The following is a 20,326-nucleotide window of genomic DNA, read 5'->3' as shown; positions in this document are numbered from 1 at the left end:
TTGCTCAGTCACTGGAAGCAGGCTGTCCCCAGAGTGGCATGACCTTGGGCAAGGAGGCTCTTTGCAACTGAAGCAGACCCTGCAGGAGCTGACAGCTGGAAGCGGCACGTGGGGTGGGGACACATATATTCATGTCTAGCACATAGAAACAGTTTCAAGCCCAAGGAAAAAATCTTATTACAATATTGTTACATCTCTTGCTCAGGTTTACTAAATGTGAGGACTGAAAGGTTTATAGAGACTTTCTGGTCTAACCACTCCCCTCTCCCCCACATTTTAGTGATGCCTGAAATTTCTCCCCTGAAACACTGCACTGACATAAGGTGGCACGATGCCTTCCTGTACCCCACTTTCTCCACCCAGCTACCACCCTTCCTACTCACCTCCAAGGAACACAAATGACTTTACCACTTCACAGGTATATTTTGTCACTTAGATTGGCATAAGAAGGGACAAAAACTTGAGGGAAAGAGAAGAGAAGGAAGGTTAAAATTGGGAGGAAAAGATTCTTTGGGGTTATAACCATGATTTGTGAGAAATACCCAGAAAAGCCTAGATCAGTCCCCAAATGCTGTTGAGTAATTGGAGAACAAAACAGACTTCATGAAAAGGTCCTCTGTCTTTTTATTTTAAATTTTTTTGAAGTATAGTTGATTTACAACATTGTGTTAATTTCTGCTGTACAGCAAGTTGACTCAGTTATACCTTTCAACACTTTGTTGGAACTCTTGCAAAAATTATGTAGAGATTTGTTTGGGGAACCTAAGGAAAAAAATGTTTTAAAGGTCTTCCTTCACTGGTATTAATGGCCAGATCTATGAATAGGTAGGTCACCTCCAACCCCCATTCTCTCAACAGAGTAGTTGTGTGACAGTTCTCATAAACCATTCATTCATTTATCCATCAAGTGATTTTTGAATGCCTATTACGTGCTGGGCCCCATGCCAGGCCCAGGAGACAATGGGGAACTGCACTATGGCATAAACTGGTTCACAGCCAAAGTTGGCCAACAACTTCAGCCAGAACTTCTGGCTGTTTCCCTCCAATTTTGACATCTTTTTCCAGGTTGTGCTACACCTATTAAATTACATGAAGGTATTCTAAAGCTCAGTGTGACAGTTTTATTTTTGTTCTGAAACATTTCACTTTTCTTAATCCAAAATCTCTCCTTCCAGGGTCTGAGGGAAGCTGAGGATTGGCTTTCATTGTTTATTTTCCTCCCTGTCTTCTCCCTTTTTTCCTTCTCTGTCTGCTCCTCTCTCCTTCCTTTGCTGTTTGGGCTGGCAGTCAGGATTCTAAGGAGGGACGGTGCTGGTCTGGAGAGGGTGAGGGGGTGGGAAAAGGAAAGGGAGGATTGGGGGATGTCTTCTGAGGCTCCCATCAGGAAGCTGGTGGACTGATTAACTCCATTAATAGTAATAGCTAATGATTCTATAACATCAACCATGTGCTAGCACATATGTTAACTCATTAAATACTTTTAACAATCCAGTAAGTTAAGTTCTTCTGATATTTTAAAATCCCTACTTTATAGATGAGGAGATCAACATACAGAGGTCCACACAGATAATTGTCAGAGTTAGGAATGAATTTAAGTTCTTTACTCCACACTCTAAGCCACTATACCCAAATACCCTTTGAAAGTGAGGGCAGCTGTCTGCTGAGGCACCTGTAACTCAGTGCTTCTCAACTGGGGGCAGTTTTGCCTCTCTGGGGACAATTGGCAATGTTTGCAGGCATTTCTGGTTGTCATGACTGGGGGCAGATACTTGGGGCATCTAGTGAGTAAAGACAAGGGATGCTGGTAAACATCCTAGAGTGCACAAGCCAGCGCCCTATAATGCAGAAGTATCCAGCCCCAAAAGTCAATAGGCCAGCTGAGAAACCTTGCTCTGTCTGGATATATACTCCCTGTGAAGCCTGAGCAGAAAACCACAATGTGACTACTATCTATCTTTGGCAAGAAACAAGGATGGTTATAAATGCAACCAAATACTTCACTGGCTTTTAGCATTCATTCATGTCATACTGTTGACTTATATGGAACCACTCATTACCTCAACTCCTTGGAGGTAGTTTCCCCCTCCTTCATTAATTACTTCAAGGTACATGTTACCTATATTTTTCAAAAAAATTTTTTTGAACCAAGATGTAGAACCTTAAGTTTGGCTGTTTAAGTTTCACCTTGTTTGTTATTCCCTATTTTTCCAGGGTCCATCTTTCTGAACCCTGATTTTGCTTTCCAGTATATAGACTAACACTGTCGACTTGGTGCCATTGGCAGACATAATAATTATGATTTCTGTGTCTTCATCCATGCTGCTAATAAACTCTTAGAGAGGGCCACCAACTGAGCCCTGGAACATACCACTAAGCGCTGTATTTCAGAGCACTGTTTCATGAATGCACATCTTTGCATCAGCTATATCAGTGATATCTGGGAAACTTAAAAATAAATAATTCCTAGGCCCGATTTTGGACATTCTGTTTTCAAGTACTCTGTTTTCATGAATCATGCATCTTTAAAGCACTTCCTAGGGTTGTGATTTTGATCAGCAACAATACTGGGAACGATTGTTCTAATTTGACAGTAATCCATAGCTTCAACTGGCAGTGAATCTCCCTTACCTATTTTATCCATATTTCTCCTTCTAAAGATGGATGTATATTGATGAACTATGGCCTGTATAGCAAAGGAAGTAATGTTGATTTGCAATAATATGGGACCTAGAAGTGCATTGTGATTTGTAGGCATTAAAAAAGTGTTTGCTAAGTAAATGAATGAATGACTGACTGACTAAATGAATAAATGACCAGTTGTGGTGTCTTATGCAGTCTTTAATTTCTAAATGAATATTTGCTAAACAATGACACCAAATTTGCTGGTCTATAATTTCTGGAAACCAAAATTTTCTCTCCCCTTGTGCCTGTCCCTCTTGGAAAACTGGTACAACATTTCCTCTCTCTCACCTTCAGGAGCCTTTTTCATTCTTCATGACTTCTCAAATCATTGATGGTATAAGCACTTTAGATGCCCTGAAGGTAATTCATCTGGATTTGAGCGGTTGGATTCATTTACATAGCTGGGCAGAACATTAATTCTCTTTAATGTTGGACTTAGTTCTTCCCACTCAATATTTGTTTTCTCCTTTCTAGTTTGGAAATCGTTCTCCCTGGTGAGATGGTTTGCAAAATAAGAATTCAATTGCATGGTTCTCTCTGTTTTGAATCATCTTCCCTAATTAGTGATTCTACTCCATCCTCGCTTAGTTTCTCATCGGCAACTAAGGAAAAAAAACCCCAAACAACAAAACTCAAAAAACTTTTTTTTAAAGCACTGTTCACAAGCCCCATCTGATTCTTGGCCAGTTTTGCTGACACTATTTTTCCAAGTGTGTGGCTCTAACTTATTCCCTAATTAAGTACCTCTTCTTCCTTTTATAGACGAGGGTTTCTCCACAGTGACACAATTGACATTTGAGCCAGATAATTCTTTGTTGTAGCAGCTGTCCTATGCATTATAGGATGTTTAGCAGCATGTATGGCCTTTATTCAATAGATGCCAGCAGCAACGCCTGTGATAACCGATAATGTCTCCAGAACATTGCCAAATGTCTCCTGGGGGGTAAGATTTCTCCCTGTTGAAAACCACTGCTATAAATGTTACAAAACAAAAACAAAAATCCAAAACCTGAACCCAAGTGTAGATGCACTGAATATTTGTTTCTACTCCACAATTAAATAGTTAGAGTTTTACTTCCTAGAGTATTGCTTCATCCTTAAAAATGGCAGTGCCTGTTTTTAGTTAGGATGGAAGAGATGGGGTACACATACTGAAACAGGAGGGAAAGGGGCAGGGCACAACTTTTAAAAGAATAACATAGACATAGGATATGACAAAAACTGGTTAGAATTAACTAGATCAAAGATGGTGGAAGATTCCACTTCCAGTAGACGTTGATCCTCATTATACACTCATTGTAATACATTAGCATCTAAATGACACACCCACCAGTGCCATGACAGTTCTCAGGCCAACCATAAAAGGTTAAAAAGTGGGTGGTGACCCACTTCCTGGAAATCCCCACCCCTTCCCCCACATAATTGTAATAATCCTCCCACTCATTAGCCTATGAAATTACCCAGCCCATAAAAACTAACCACACCAAATTTTGGGGCCTCTAGCCTTCGAGACGGCCCACACTCTGTCGAGTGTGTTTCTCTCTAAATAAATCCACTTCTTACCTATCACTTTGTCTCTCACTGAATTCTTCCTGCCATGAGACACCATGAACCTGAGCTTCATTAAGTCCTGAGACCAGGTGCGTGATGTCAATTAAAAGACCATGGGTTCAAGTCACAATCTGAGTTACATGGTTTCATCACTACCACTCTCCCATATGGTAGTCACTGCAGGCATCACTAGTTGGTCTTTATTTTTTTTTAAATCACTGAGCTGTATGCTCCCTCATAGTCCCTCTCATTACTGGGCTCCAGGCAGACAATTGATTGGCATTAGAGTATGAAATGGAACCCATTCACCACCCATTTATTTTAGAGTTTCTTGTAGGACATCCAGGATTTTTCTTTGAACCCTCTTGAAATTTTGTTCCTAAAACCTGGGGCACATGCTTGACTGTACCTAATGTCTCATTTCTTTATCATCATAAATCCCAAGGTTGGAGGGTTATTTTCTCACAATATTCCTGCCAGTTTTAACCAGTTTTTCCTTGTTGATCAGAATCAAGTCCAGAGTAACAAATCCTCCTATTGCTTCTTCTAAGTTATGAGAAATGAAGTAACCAAAATCTGTCAGACTATTTTTCATCTATCATACTGGCAAAGCTCAAAACTGTTGAAAATATACAGGGCTGACAAGGGTGTAATGAAATGCATTATAGAAAATGATACAACCTTTTTGAAAGACAAACTGTTAATATCTATCACATTTCTAAAATATGCTTTCTCTGGCCATCATCAAAAAATCTACAAACAATAAATGCTGGAGAGGGTGTGGAGAAAAGGGAACCCTCTTAAACTGTTGGTGGGAATGTAAATTGATACAGCCACTATGGAGAACAGTATGGCAGTTCCTTAAAAAATGAAAAATAGAACTACCATATGACCCAGCAATCTCACTACTGGGCATATACCCTGAGAAAACCATAATTCAAAAAGAGTCATGTACCACAATGTTCATTGCAGCACTATTTACAATAGCCAGGACATGGAAGCAACCTAAGTGTCCATTGACAGATGAATGGATAAAGAAGATGTGGCACATATATACAATGGAATATTACTCAGCCATAAAAAGAAATGAAATTGAGTTATTTGTAGTGAGGTGGATGGACCTAGTATCTGTCATACAGAGTGAAGTAAGTCAGAAAGAGAAAAACAAATACCGTATGCTAACACATATATATGGAATCTAAGAGGTTCTGAAGAACCTAGGGGCAGGACAGGAATAAAGACACAGATGTAGAGAACGGACTTGAGGACACAGGGAGGGGGAAGGGTAAGTTGGGATGAAGTGAGAGAGTAGCATGGACATGTATACACTACCAAATGTGAAATAGATAGTCAGTGGGAAGCAGCCGCATAGGACGGGGAGATCAGCTCGGTGCTTTGTGACCACCTAGAAGGGTGGGATAGGGAGGATGGGAGGGCGATGCAGAGGGAGGGGATATGGGGATATATGTACACATCTAGCTGATTCAGTTTGTTATACAGCAGAAACTAACATACCACTGTAAAGCAATTATACTCCAGTAAAGATGTTAAAAAACTTTATGCATTAAAATCCAGAAGAAAAGGCTGAGGTCAGCCTGTGAGGCAAAAGCAGTAAATGGAACCACAAAATAAAAGGTCAGTTTCTACAGAAAAGCAATTTAGAATCTATTGCCAGTGACAGAGAAGCTTCTCAATATGCCATATATCACCTCTATACATTAAAGGTACTGTATATCTAATTCAAGAAAGATAAACCTAACAGCCAAACGCAGAGAAGAAAATATGCATCTTAATATCTAATTACCATTCAGGACCCCAATAATTTAAGGAACCCACTGAAACATGTTAGATTAATGTTGTTATAATTTGGTTTTGATTATAATACTAGGATCTTCATTCCCATTGAGTCATTACAATCTGTTAATTAAAAGGATATCTATTACAGCTTCTTTTTAAAATTGTCATGAACTTTTATTCTAGGATTGTCTCTAGGATTAAAGTTCATTCTGCTTTTAGTCTCATATGTTTCCACATCAACTGTACTTGTACCATAACTGATGTCTCTAACAGGAAAAGTTAATTTATGTTTAGTGTACCATTCCATAAAATCGAGTATGTGTATGTGTGTTGTGTGTATAAAGTTTTTAGAAACATTTATTTTGAAATTTTACAATAAAAATTCTGCTAGTCAAAATATTAAACAAGTTCTCTAGACATTTTATCATTCCTGAAAACATCTGGGCAAAAGGTTTTAAAATGGATCACAGCATGGTACAAACAGATATCATGACTCAGAATACAAGTGAACAGAAATCTATGAGCTGCTTAGCAGACTAGAAAATTATTAGCTGGTATAATATGCTAAAACTTCATGAAATTAAGATAAGGGCTTTCTGCAGCCACAGTAAAGTTCTGGTCACATTCTTTAAGTTCTTCTTACATAGCCATATGACTAATAGCATAAGCAAATTTCAATCAAGTAAGAAGAGCTTAAGTGTAGAAAATACATGATCAACCCAGTTTCTTCCTTGCTGTACCACAGGGCATAGCTACATGCCATCTGGTGATTATTAGGCAAGAAGGCTGCCATCTGCCACTTCCGCTAATACGTAGGAGAGGGGTAGCTCTCCCCACCCTGTAAGCCTAGGAGATTCTCTTATGGCTGTTTACATGCCCCAGAGCTCCAATTGGAGATAGAATTTACTCTGTGTGTGTGTGTGTATGTGTGCACCCAACATATTCAGTACCAAAGTGAGATAGCCCTTTGTTACAGCCTCTTAAGTGGCATAGGGGTCTGTGCTTGGCCAGGTTAACTCACCCTACAGCAAGGCTCTTCTATTCTGCCTGACTCAAAGCCAAGATACTATTAAATACAACCTAGGGAGACAAAACTGGATTGTAGCCATAAAAATAGATTACAAAGTGGACAGAAATAGAACCTAAGGTGTCAGAAGGACTTGTTTGTCCTTCTGCTTTACATCCCTTCAAGGGAAGGTAGAAGCTAAATCATCCTCATACTTTTTCCATAGGCTCCATAGGAGTATTTTTAAGGTGTCATATCTTTCCTTATGCCAGACAGAAGTTCATTTCCTTACATTAAAAAAAAAAAAAGAAGGCATAAAATTATTTCAAAGGAGTCTTAGCTAAGACCCAAATTTCAACTATTTCTAGACATCAATGTGACAATAGGGAGAGAAAAACAGGATGTATAAACAGACATAAATTTTTCTCCAAATTGTGTCAGGCTTGTCAGTTTCTCAAATCTTTGCATATGATGCGTGCTTCATATATATTTCTTGAGTAAATGAATGAATGACTGAATAGAATAGACTGAAGCGAATGACTCCATAGAATAGGACCAAGTGACCCCACTTAAGGATTCAATCTCACCTACAGAAGTTTTATATTCTAAAGAAGTAAAGAATGAAATTTAAAAAATTCCCTAAATAACCTGCAAACTGATGTTCTTCAAACATCAGTACAGCAGGCTGATGTAGTACAAAGATGACAGGAATCTGATTCTGGATTTCTAGGTTCTAGTCTCAATTCTTAAAGTTATTGTAAATATTGGAGTGAGTCAGTTCGACTCTCTAGGCCTCAGTTTTCTCTTCCTTCAAAGAATCACTCTTACTTGCACAAACCCATCCAGGGCTTTGGATGCCAGGAAAACCTATAAGACAATGAATGGAAATGGAGTCATATGCATCCACAAAAGTATTAAATGCTTATCAGAAATCTGTGTAGAGCAAGCTGCTAAACAAAATAAGCTTTTTCCAGGAAATATTTATAAAACCTTTGCATAAAGTGGCACAGGAGAACTTCTACCTCCAACCAAGATGAAGTAACAAGGACTGGATTTACCCTATTGCCTTGGCAACTAAAAAGCAGGACAAATGAATGAAACAACTCTCAAGACATTGGATATCAGAAAAACAAACAAGCAAACAAACCATGATCCCAAAAAGAAACAGAAAACAAACGTGGTGAGATCTAATATTGCTGCCATCTTACTGCCTAGATAAAGTTTCTAGGCCAAGGCACAGGATTCATTCAGAGGCCAGATGTAGCCCTGAGTTTAGGAGACAAAGCTGGAAATCTGGGGAGGTCAGGACAACCAGAGTTCACAGGACAGGTTATCGGAGAAGAGGGTTACACAGAGAGAGAACACCAGAAATCTGCAGAAAGTCTACTCAAGACTTCACTTAAGTACTGATCATCACATACTTGTTAGAAAACCACCCAAGTCTGAGCAAATAACAACCTAAAAGTAATAGAGGCAATAATGCTTGAAGTTCACAAAGGGATGGAGATAGTGTCTGTTCCCAAAAGCCAAAGTGAGAGTGTTTCACACCCTGCAGGGCATCAGTCAGAGTTCAAAGAAGAGTCTCACCTCAGTGGGTGGAAAAGTAACTCTAGAATAAATGCAGTTCTGGTTTCACCTAACAAAAGTTTTAAAAATTGTCTCAAGAAGATCACTTTATTTCCAAATAGCTGAATTACATCCCAGAACAAAGTTCATGAATATTTATAGGAATACAAAATATCCAGTACATTACAGTGTAAAATTCATAATATCTGGCTTCCAATAAAAAATTACCAGTAATGAAAAGAAAATATATCCCATAATGAGGAGGATATTTAATCAATCAAAACTGATCCCCAAATGACACTATAGAATTAGTAGGTGACTATTAAAATAGTTGTTATAACTATATTTCATACACTTAAAAAGCCAGAGGAAAGATCAAACTTGTTAAGCAAAGATGTTAAAGATATAAAAAGTGACTCAGGAAAGGGTCCAAGATGGTAGCTTAGGAAGACCCTGAGCTCACCTCCTCCTACAGACAACACTGAATCTACAACTACATATGGAGCAATTCCTCCTGAAGGAGACCTGAGGGCTTATTGAACTGCTTCTTTACATAGAAGGACCATATAAAAATGGGTAGGAAAGATGGAGAAACAGCGTCCATGGAACCCCACTCCTGAAGTGGTGACCCACAATAGAGATGGATATTACTGAGGGACCGGAGCCCTGGGACACAGCAAAAACCCAGCAGTTTAAAGGAAACCTAGACCATACAGAAAAGAAATCCATTTACTAAACTTAGAGCTTCTGCCAAACAAGTGGGGAACTGCTGGAGTCCTCTCTGGGGTTGGAGGTACCTGAGAACACCATTGTTTGAATCCCTCCAGGACTCCTCCTGGCCTGTGTCCACTCTAGCTCCAGCTGTCCTGCCAAGGCAGCCTTGATGTAGTGCTCCCTCGGACTGCCCCAGGCCGGTGCCTGTTCCACTGCCAACTGTCCCACCAAGGTGGCCTCAATGTGGCCCTCCCCAAGACTACCCCTGGCCTGTGCCTGCTTCAGCTGCAGCTGTCCTGCCAAGGAAGCCTTGGTGTCTTGGTTCCCAGGGATTGCTTCAGTCCTGGATCCACTCCACCTCCAGTCACCCCACCAAGGCAACCTCACTGTGGCTCTTTCTGGGGACTGACACTGGCATATGCCTGCTCCAGCTCCAGCTGCCTCGCCAAGGCAGCTGTGGCATCACACACCCTAGGATTATCCTTGACCTGCGCCCACTCCAGCTCCAGCCATCCTGCCAAAGCTGCTGGGCTCAAGCAGTCTACACAGAGGATGCTCCCACACAAGCCCACTCCTTCAAGACTAGGAGAGGTAGCTATATTGTTTAATTCATAGAAACAAACACCAAATGTCAAACAAAATGAGGTGACAGGAGTATGTTCTAAATGAAAAAACAAAATAAAACTCCAGAAGAAAAACCCTAACAAAATGAAGAAAAGTATTTACCTGTTAAAGTGTTCAAAGAAATGGTCATAAGGATGCTCGCTGAACTTGGAAGAAGAATGGAAGAACTCGGTGAGAACTTCACCAAAGACTTAGAGTATATAAGAAAGAACCAATCAGAGCTGAAGAATACAATAACTGAAATGAAAAATACACTAGAGGGAATCAACAGCAGATTAGATGATGCAGAAAAGCAGATAAGTGATGGAAGATAGAATAGTGAAAATCACCCAGTCAGAAGAGCAAAAAGAAGAAATAATTTTAAAAATTAAGGAGAGCTTAAGGGACCTCAGGGACAACATCAAGTATACTAACGCTTGCATTATAGGGGTCCCAGAAAGAGAAGAGAGAGATGATGGGACATAAAACATATTTAAAGAAATAATGGCTGAAAATTTCCTTAACCTGGGGAAGGTAACAGACATACAAGTATAGGAAGCACAGAAAGTCCCAGATAAGATGAACCCAAAGACATCTACACCAAGACATCATAATTAAAATGGCAAAAGGACGAAGACAGAATATTAAAAGAAGCAAGAGAAAAACAGAGTCACACCCAAGGGAACCCCCATAAGGCTATCAGCTGATTTTTCAGGAGAAACTTTGCAGGCCAGAAGGGAGTTACGTGATATATTTAAAGTGATGAAGGGAACAAAACATAGTATTTTAAGTCTTATCCACAGAAATCAGACAAGAAAAAGAAATAAAAGGCATCCAAATAAAACTGTTACTATTTGCAGATGACATGATACTATATATAGAAAAACCTTAAAGAGGCCACCAAAAAAGTATTAGAATTAATCAAGTAATTTAGCAAAGTTTCAGGATACAAAATTAATATGTAGAAATCTGTTGTATTTCTAGACACTAATTAAGAACTATCAGAAATTAAAATGAAGAAAACAATCCCATTTACAATTGCATCAAAAAGAATACAATACCCTGGAATAAATTTAACCAATGTGGTGAAAGACATGTACTCTGAAAACTAGAAGACATTGAAGAAAAAAATGAAGATGACACAAATAAATAGAAGGATATACTGTGCTTGTAGAATGGAAGAATAATATTGTTAAAATGTCCATACTCCCCAAAGTGATCTACAGATTCAATGCAATCTCTATCAAAACACCAGTGGCATTTTAAACATAACTAGAACAAATAATCCTAAAATTTGTATGGAACCATGGAAGACCCCGAGTAGCCAAAGCAATCTTGACAAAGAAGAACAAAGCTGGAGGTTTCATGTTTACAGACTTGAAACTATACCACAAATCTACAGTATTCAAAACAGTATGGTACTTGCACAAAAACAGATCAGTGAAACAGAATAGAGAGCCAAGAAATACACTCATGCTTACATGGTCACTTAATTTACAACAAAGGAGCAAGAATATGCAGTGGGGAAAAAACAGTCTCTTCAATAAATGGTGTGGAGAAAATAGACAGCTACATGCAAAAGAATGAAATTGGCCACTTTCTTACTTGGTCCAATAGGTAGTATGCTATGTGACATTAATCTTAGCAATTTTTTTTTAAAGATATGTCTTCTCAGGCAAGGGAAACAAAAGCAAAAATAAACAAATGGGACTATATAAAACCAAAACAAACAAACAAACAAACAAAAAAACCAAAACCCTTTTGTACAATGAAGGAGACCACCAATAAAGTAAAAAGGGAACCTCCTGAAGGGGAGAAGATATTTGTAAACCATATATCCAAGAAGAGATTTATATTTTAATTATATAAAGAACTCATACAACTCAATATTAAAAAAAAACCCAACGTAACACAAAATGGGCAGAACATCTGAATAGACATTTTTCCAAAGAAGATATACAGATGGCTGACAGGCACATGAAAAGGCATTCAACCTCAATAATCATCAAGGACATGTAAACAAAAACTCACAAGATATCTCACACCTGTAAGAATGGCTATTATTTGAAAGAAAAGTAACAACAACTGTTAGTAAAGATGTGGAGAAAAGGAACCCTCGTCTACTGTTGGTGGGAATGTAAATTGGTCCAGTCACTATGGAAAACAATATGGAGGTTCTTCAAAAAAATAAAATCAGAAATACCATATGATCCAGCAGTTCTATTTCTGGATATTTATCTGAAGAAAATGAAATCACTAATTTGAAAGATGTATGTACCTCTATGTTCATTGCAGCATTACGTACAATAGCCAAGATATGGAAGCAATCTAAGTGTCCATCAACAGATGATTGAATAAAAAAAAAGGTATGTATGCACACAGACACATAAACACACACACACACACACACACATACACACACACACCAAAAACCCAACAAAAACTTCATAGAACTAGTGAGTTCAGCAAGATCACAGATAAAAGATAAACATACAAAAATCAATTGTGTTTCTAGAATCTCAAGGGACCCTGAATAGCCAAAACCATACCAAAAAAGAACAAATTTAGAGGGCTTACACTCCCTGATTTCAAAGCTTATTACAAAACTACAGTAATCAGAACAGTGTGGTACTAATGATTTGCAAGTGATATTTGTAAAAAATAACAGAAGATCTTTTGCCAACAAATTGCCTGATAGCCTATCAATTGGGGATTGGATTAATATTTACCCCCTTAAAGACTAAGACAAAGGCAGAGGATGAGGTAGGGGTGGCATAGATATAGATTTAATGAGAGACTATACTAAGGGGCAAAGCAGAGGTACAAACAAAGTTCCAATAGGAACAAAGGCAGAAATCTTAAGTCTTCCTGGAGGCATGCAAGAAGCCATTATAAACAAAGTGGTAATATTGGAATTGCTTTAAAGGATGAGTGGGAATATGACAAGTGGAAAAAGGACAAAAGTGAATAGTAGGGCGAGGGAACAGAATGAGCACATGGCATAGAGTTGTGGAAGACTACGGTTGGGCCGGGGAATGGTGGTGGTCAGAGCCCAGCTCTATATTAATAGTGCCCATATTCCCATTGTCTAGGGCTGAAATCCATTAAATGTGCAAATTAACCTCTTCATAATCCACTTTAGATTCTGTGTTAGGTTCCTATTTCTGCTATACAAATCACTACAAATTTAGCAGCTTAAAACAACACAAATTTATCTTACAGGTTTGGAGGTCAGAGGTTTTAAAATTCAAGGTGTCAACAAGGTGTGTTCCATGTCAAGGTTTTAGGGAAGAATCCTTTTCTTCACCTTTTTTTTAAAAAAATAACTTTATTGTGTTATAATTGCTTTACAATGTTGTGTTAGTTTCTACTGTATAACAAAGTGAATCAGCTATATGTGTACATATATCCCCTATACCACCCCTCTAGGTGGTCACAAAGCACCGAGCTGATCTCCCTGTGCTATGCAGCTGCTTCCCACTAGCTATCTATTTTACATTTGGTAGTGTATATATGTCAATGCCATTCTCTCCCTTTGTCCCAGCTTGCCCTTCCCCCTCCCTGTGTCCTCAAGTCCATTCTCTATGTCTGTGTCTTTATTCCTGTCCTGCCCCTAGGATCATCAGAACATTAAAAAAATTTTTTAGATTCCATAAATATGTGTTAGCACATGGTATTTGTTTTTCTCTTTCTGACTTACTTCACTCTGTATGACAGACTCTAGGTCCATCCACCTCACTACAAATGACTCAGCTTCGTTTCTTTTTAAAGCTGAGTAATATCCATTGTATATATGTGCCACATCTTCTTTATCCATTCATCTGTTGATGGACACTTAGGTTGCTTCCATGTCCTGGCTATTGTAAATATTGCTGCAGTGAACATTGTGGTACATGACTCTTTTTTTGAATTATGATTTTCTCAGGGTATATACCCAGTAGTGGGATTGCTGGGTCGTATAGTAGTTCTATTTTTAGTTTTCTAGGGAAGCTCCATACTGTTCTCCATAGTGGCTGTATCAATTTACATTCCCACCAACAGTGCAAGACGGTTCCCTTTTCTCCACACCCTCTCCAGCATTTATTGTTTCTAGATTTTTTGATGATGGCCATTCTGACCAGTGTGAGGTGATACCTCATTGTAGTTTTGATTTGCATTTCTGTAATGATTAGTGATGCTGAGCATCTTTTCATGTATTTGTTGGCAATCTGTATGTCTTCTTTGGAAAAATGTCGATTTACGTCTTCTGCCCATTTTGGATTGGGTTGTTTGTTTTTTTGATATTGAGCTGCATGAGCTGCTTGAATATTTTGGAGATTAATCCTTTGTCAATTGATTCATTTGCAATATTTTCTCCCATTCTGAGGGCTGTCTTTTCGTCTTGTTTATGGTTTCCTTTGCTGTGCAAAAGCTTTTAAGTTTCATTAAGTCCCATTTGTTTATTTTTGTTTTTATTTCCTTTTCCCTAGGAGGTGGGTCAAAAAGGATCTTGCTGTGATTGATGTCATAGAGTGTTCTGCCTATGTTTTCCTCTAGGAGTTTGATAGTGTCTGGCCTTACATTTAGGTCTTTAAACCATTTTGAGCTTACTTTCTGTGTATGGTGGTAAGGAGTGTTCGAATTTCATTCTTTTACATGTAGCTGTCCAGTTTTCCCAGCACCACTTATTGAAGAGACTGTCTTTTCTCCATTGTATATCCTTGCCTCCTTTGTCATAGACTAGGTGACCATAGGTGTGTGGATTTATCTCTGGGTTTTCTATCCTGTTCCATTGATCTAAATTTCTGTTTCTGTGCCAGTACCATATTGTCTTGATTACTGTAGCTTTGTAGTAAGGTCTGAAGTCAGGGAGTCTGATTCTTCCAACTCCGTTTTTCTTTCTCAAGATTGTTTTGGCTATTCAGGGTCTTTTGTGTTTCCATACAAATTGTGAAAATTTTTGCTCTAATTCTGTGAAAAATGTGATTGGTAGTTTGATAGGGATTGCATTGAATCTGTATATTGCTTTGGGTAGTATAGTCATTTTCACAATGTTGATTCTTCCAATCCAAGAACATGGTATATCTCTCCATCTGTTTGTGTCATCTTTAATTTCTTTCATCAGTGTCTTATAATTTTCTGCATACAGGTCTTTTGTCTCCTTAGGTAGGTTTATTCCTAGGTATTTTATTCTTTTTGTTGCAATGGTAAATGGGAGTGTTTTCTTAATTTCTCTTTCAGATTTTTCGTTGTTAGTGTATAGGAATGCCAGAGATTTCTGTGCAGTAATTTTGTATCCTGCTACTTTACCACATTCATTGATTAGCTCTAGCAGTTTTCTGGTAGCATCTTTAAGATTCTCTATGTATAGTATCATGTCATCTGCACACAGTGACAGTTTTACTTCTCTTCTTATTTGTATTCCTTTTATTTCTTTTTCTCCTCTGATTGCTGTGGCTAAAAATTCCAAAACTATGTTGAATAATAGTGGTGAGAGTTGGGCAACCTTGTCTTGTTTCTGATCTTAGAGGAAATGGTTTCAGTTTTTCACCATTGAGAATGATGTTGGCTGTGGCTTTGTCATATATGGCCTTTATTATGTTGAGGAAAGTTCCCTCTATGCCTAATTTCTGGAGAGTTTTTTATGATAAATGGGTGTTGAATTTTGTCGAAAGCTTTTTCTGCATCTATTGAGATGATCATATGGTTTTTATTCTTCAATTTGTTAATATGGTGTATCACATTGATTGATTTGCATATATTGAAAAATCTTGCATTCCTGGGATAAACCCCACTTGATCATGGTGTATGATCCTTTTAATGTGCTGTTTGATTCTGTTTGCTAGTATTTTGTTGAGATTTTTGCATCTATGTTCATCAGTGATATTGGCCTGTAGCTTTCTTTTTTTGTGACATCGTTGTCTGATTTTGGTATCAGGGTGATGGTGGTCTCGTAGAATGAGTTTGGGAGTGGTCTTCAGTCTGCTATATTTTGGAAGAGTTTGAGAAGGATAGGTGTTAGCTCTTCTCTAAATGTTTGATAGAATTCACCTGTAAGCCATCTGGTTCTGGGCTTTTGTTTGTTGGAAGATTTTAAATCACAGTTTCAATTTCAGTGCTTGTGATTGATCTGCTCATATTTTCTATTTCTTCCTGGTTCAGTCTTGGAAGTTTGTACTTTTCTAAGAATTTGTCCATTTCTTCCAGGTTGTCCATTTTATTGGCATAGAGTTGCTTGTAGCAATCTCTCATGATCCTTTGTATTTCTGGAGTGTCAGTTGTTACTTCTCCTTTTTCCTTTCTAATTGTGTTGATTTGAGTCTTCTCCCTTTTTTTCTTGATGAGTGTGGCTAATGGTTTATCAATTTTGTTTATCTTCTCAAAGAACCATCTTTAGTTTTATTGATCTTTGCTATTGATCTTTGCTATTGTTTCCTTCATTTCTTTTTCATTTATTTCTGATCTGATCTTTATGATTTCTTTCCTTCTGCTAACTTTGGGGTTTTTTTTGTTGTTGTTGCTGTTCTTCTTTCTCTAATTGCTTTAGGTGTAAGGTTACATTGTTTATTTGAGATGTTTCTTGTTTCTTGAGGTAGGATTCTATTGCTATAAGGTGCTTTTGCTGCCTCCCATAGGTTTTGGGTCACCATGTTTTCATTGTCATTTGTTTCTCGGTATTTTTTAATTTCCTCTTTGATTTCTTCAGTGATCTCTTGGTTATTTAAGTAGCACATTGTTTAGCCTCCACGTGTTTGTATTTTTTATAGTTTTCTTCCTGTAATTAATATCTAGTCACATAACGTTGTGTCGGAAAAGATACTTGATAAGATTTCAATTTTCTTAAATTTACCAAGGCTTGATTTGTGACCCAAGATATGATCTATCCTGGAGAATGTTCCATGAGCACTTGAGAAGAAAATGTATTGTGTTGTTTTTGGATGGAATGTCCTATAAATATCTGTTAAGTCCATCTAGTCTAATGTTTCACTTAAAGTTTGTGTTTCCTTATTTATTTTCATTTTGGATGATCTGTCCATTGGTGAAAGTGGGGTGTTAAAGTCCCCTACTATGATTGTGTTACTGTCGATTTCCCCTTTTATGGCTGTTATCATTTGCCTTATGTATTGAGGTGCTCCTATGTTGGGTGCATAAATATTTACAATTGTTATATCTTCTTCTTGGATTGATTCTTTAATCATTATGTAGAGTCCTTCTTTGTCTCTTGTAATAGTCTTTATTTTAAAGTCTATTTTGTCTGATATGAGAATTGCTATTCCAGCTATTTTTGATTTCCATTTGCATAGAGTCTCTGTTTCCATCCCCTCACTTTCAGTCTGTATGTGTCCCTAGGTCTGAAGTGGGTCTCTTATAGACCACATATATACGGGTCTTGTTTTTGGATACATTTAGCCAGTCTGTGTCTTTTGGTTGGAACATTTAATCCATTTACATTTAAGGTAATTATCGATATGTATGTCACCAGTTTCTTAATTGTTTTGGGTTTGTTTTGGTAGGTCTTTTCCTTCTCTTGTGTTTCCTGCCTAGAGAAGTTCATTTAGAATTTGTTGTAAAGCTGGTTTGGTGGTGCTAAATTCTCTTAACCTTTGCTTGTCTCTAAAGATTTTAATTTCTCCATCAAATCTGAATGAGATCCTTGCTGGGTAGAGTAATCTTGGTTGTAGGTTTTTCCTTTTCATTACTTTAAATATGTCCTACCACTCCCTTCTGGCTTGGAGAGTTTCTGCTGAAAGATCAGCTGTTAACCTTATGGGAATTCCCTTGTATGTTATTTGTTGCTTTTCCCTTGCTGCTTTTAATATTTTTTCTGTGTATTCAGTTTCTGATAGTTAGATTAATATGTGTCTTGTTGTGTGTCTCCTGGATTTTTCCTGTATGCAGTGTAACCTGTCCCTCTGGTCGGCAGGACCATGTCTGGTGGTGTGTTTTGGGGTGTCTGTGAACTTAGTATGACTTTAAGCAGCCTCTCTGCTAATTGGTGGGATTATCTTGTCTTTTTTTTAAAAAAATTTTTATTTATTTATTTATTTATGACTCCATTGGGTCTTTATTGATGCGTGTGGTCTTTTCTCTAGTTGTGGTGAGCAGGGGCTAGTCTTCATTGCAGTGTGTGGGCTTCTCATTGTGGTGGCTTCTCTTGTTGTGGAGCATGGAGTTTAGGTGCATGGGCTTCAGTAATTGCAGCATGTGGGCTCATTGGTTGTGTCATGGGCTCTAGAACGCAGGCTCAGTAATTGTGGTGCACAGGTTTAGTTGCTCCGTGGCATGTGGGATCTTCCCGGACCAGGGCTAGAACCTGTGGCCCCTGCATTGGCAGATGGATTCTTAACCACTGCACCAGCAGGGAAGCCCTGTGTTCCTGTCTTGCTCGTTGTTTGGCATGGGGCATCCAGCACTGGAGCTTGCTTGTCATTGGGTGGAACTGGGTCTTAGTGTTGAGACAGAGATCTCTGGGAGAGATCTCGCTTATTGATATTACATGGGGCTGGGAGGTCTTTGGTGGTCTACTGTTCTTGACTCAGCACTCCCACCTCAGAAGCCCAGGCCTGACACCCACCTGGAGCACCAAGACCCTGTCATCCACACGTTTCAAAGAAACAGAAGAAAAAATAGAAACAAACAAACAAACAAAAAAACCCTAACAGATAAAACCCCAAACCAAATGGAAAAAGCAAAACAATACAGACAAAATCACACAAAGAAACATATACACACACACTCATAAAAAGAAAAGAAACAAACAAAAAAAGACAACAACAACAAAAAAGGAAACAAACTGTCAGAACCCTAGGACAAATGGTAAAAGCAAACCTATTCAGATGTAACCACACAAAGAAACATATACACTCACAAAAAGGGAAAAAATTAAAAAAAATTAAAAAAAAATAAAGAAAAATAAAAATAAAGAGAGCAACCAAACCAGTAAACAAATCCACCAATGATAACAAGCACTAAAAACCATACTAAGATAGACATAAAAACTAGAAACAGATCAGACGCACAAAACAAACCCTGTCTACAGGTGCTCCCAAAGTCCACCACCTCAATTTTGAGAACATTCATTGTCTATTCAGTATTCCACAGATGCATGGTTCATCAAGTTGATTGTGGGGATTTAATCCGCTATTCCTGAGGCTGCATGGAGAAATTTCCCTTTGTATTCTTTGTTTGCACAGCTCCTGGGGTTCAACTTTTATTTTGGCCCTGCCTCTGCGTGTAAGCCACCCTCGGGCATCTGTTCCCCGCCCAGACAGGAGGGGGTTAAAGCAGTGGCTGATTAGGGCTCTCTTGCTCACTCAGGCCGGGAGAGGGAGAGGTATGATAGTTATAATTAGAATGCGGGTTCAGCCTGTGGTGGCAGAGGCTGGCATGATATTGCAACAGCCTGAGGTGCGCTCTGTGTTCTCCCCGGGGAAGTTGTCCCTGGATCCCCGGACCGTGGCAGTGGTGTGCTGCACAGGCTCCTGGAGGGGTGTGGGTAGTGACCTGTGCTTGCACAAAGGATTTTTGGTAGCAGCAGTGGCAGCGTTAGCGTTTCACGCCCATCTCTGGGGTCCGAGCTGATAGCCGTGGCTCGTGTCCATCTCTGGAGCTTGTTTAGGTGGTGCTCTTAATCCCCTCTCCTTGCACACCCTGAAATAATGGTCTCTTGCCTCTTTGGCAGGTCCAGACTTTTTCCCGGACTCTCTCCCAGCTAGCTGTGGTGCACTAGTCCCCTTCAGGCTGTCTTCACGCAGCCAACCCCAGTCCTCTCCCTGGGGTCTGAACTCTGAAGCCCGAGCCTCAGTTCCCAGCCCCTACCCACCCTGGCGGGTGAGCAGACAAGCGTCTCAGGTTGGTGAGTGCTGGTTGGCACCTATCCTCTGTGACAGAATCTCTCCACTTTGCCCTCTGGACCCCTGGTGCTGTGCTCTCATCCATGGCTCAAAAGCTTCCCCCCCGCCCACCCCCCATCTCCACCAGTGAAGGGACTTCCTAGTGTGTGGAAACTTTTCCTCCTTCACAGCTCCCTCCCAGAGGTGCAGGTTGCATCCCTATTCTTTTGTCTCTGTTTTTTCTTTTGCCCTACCCAGGTACGTGGGGATTTTCTTGACTTTTGGGAAGTCTGAGGTCTTCTGCCAGCGTTTAGTAGGTGTTCTGTAGGAGTTGTTCCACATGTAGGTATATTTCTGATGTATCTGTGGGGAGGAAGGTGAACTCCATGTCTTACTCCTCCACCGTCTTGAAGGTCTCCTCCCTTTCTTTGCCTTTTCCAGCTTCTATAGGCTATGTGCATTCTTTGGCTCATGACCCCTTCTTCACCCCATTCTGATCTCTGCTTCTGTCATTGCATCTCCTTCTCTTGCTAGGACCCTCCTGCCTCCCTCTTACAAAGACACTTGTGATTACATTGGGCACACCTGCTTAATC

At 39.2% G+C, this 20,326-nt stretch overlaps 1 long non-coding RNA gene across 1 annotated transcript in view; it reads right to left on the bottom strand.

Annotated features, from left to right (window-relative positions):
* Positions 1-20,326, bottom strand: part of LOC309626870 — a 604,516-nt gene that overhangs the window by 260,709 nt on the left and 323,481 nt on the right. The gene's annotated exons all lie outside the window — the stretch shown is intronic.

Source organism: Balaenoptera borealis, assembly GCF_965194805.1.
Source record: "Balaenoptera borealis genome assembly, chromosome: 3".
In the NCBI taxonomy this organism is placed as follows: Eukaryota; Metazoa; Chordata; class Mammalia; order Artiodactyla; family Balaenopteridae; genus Balaenoptera; species Balaenoptera borealis.
The sequence above is the reverse complement of the archived record's forward strand: the minus strand, read 5'-3'. Positions and strand labels throughout refer to the sequence as shown.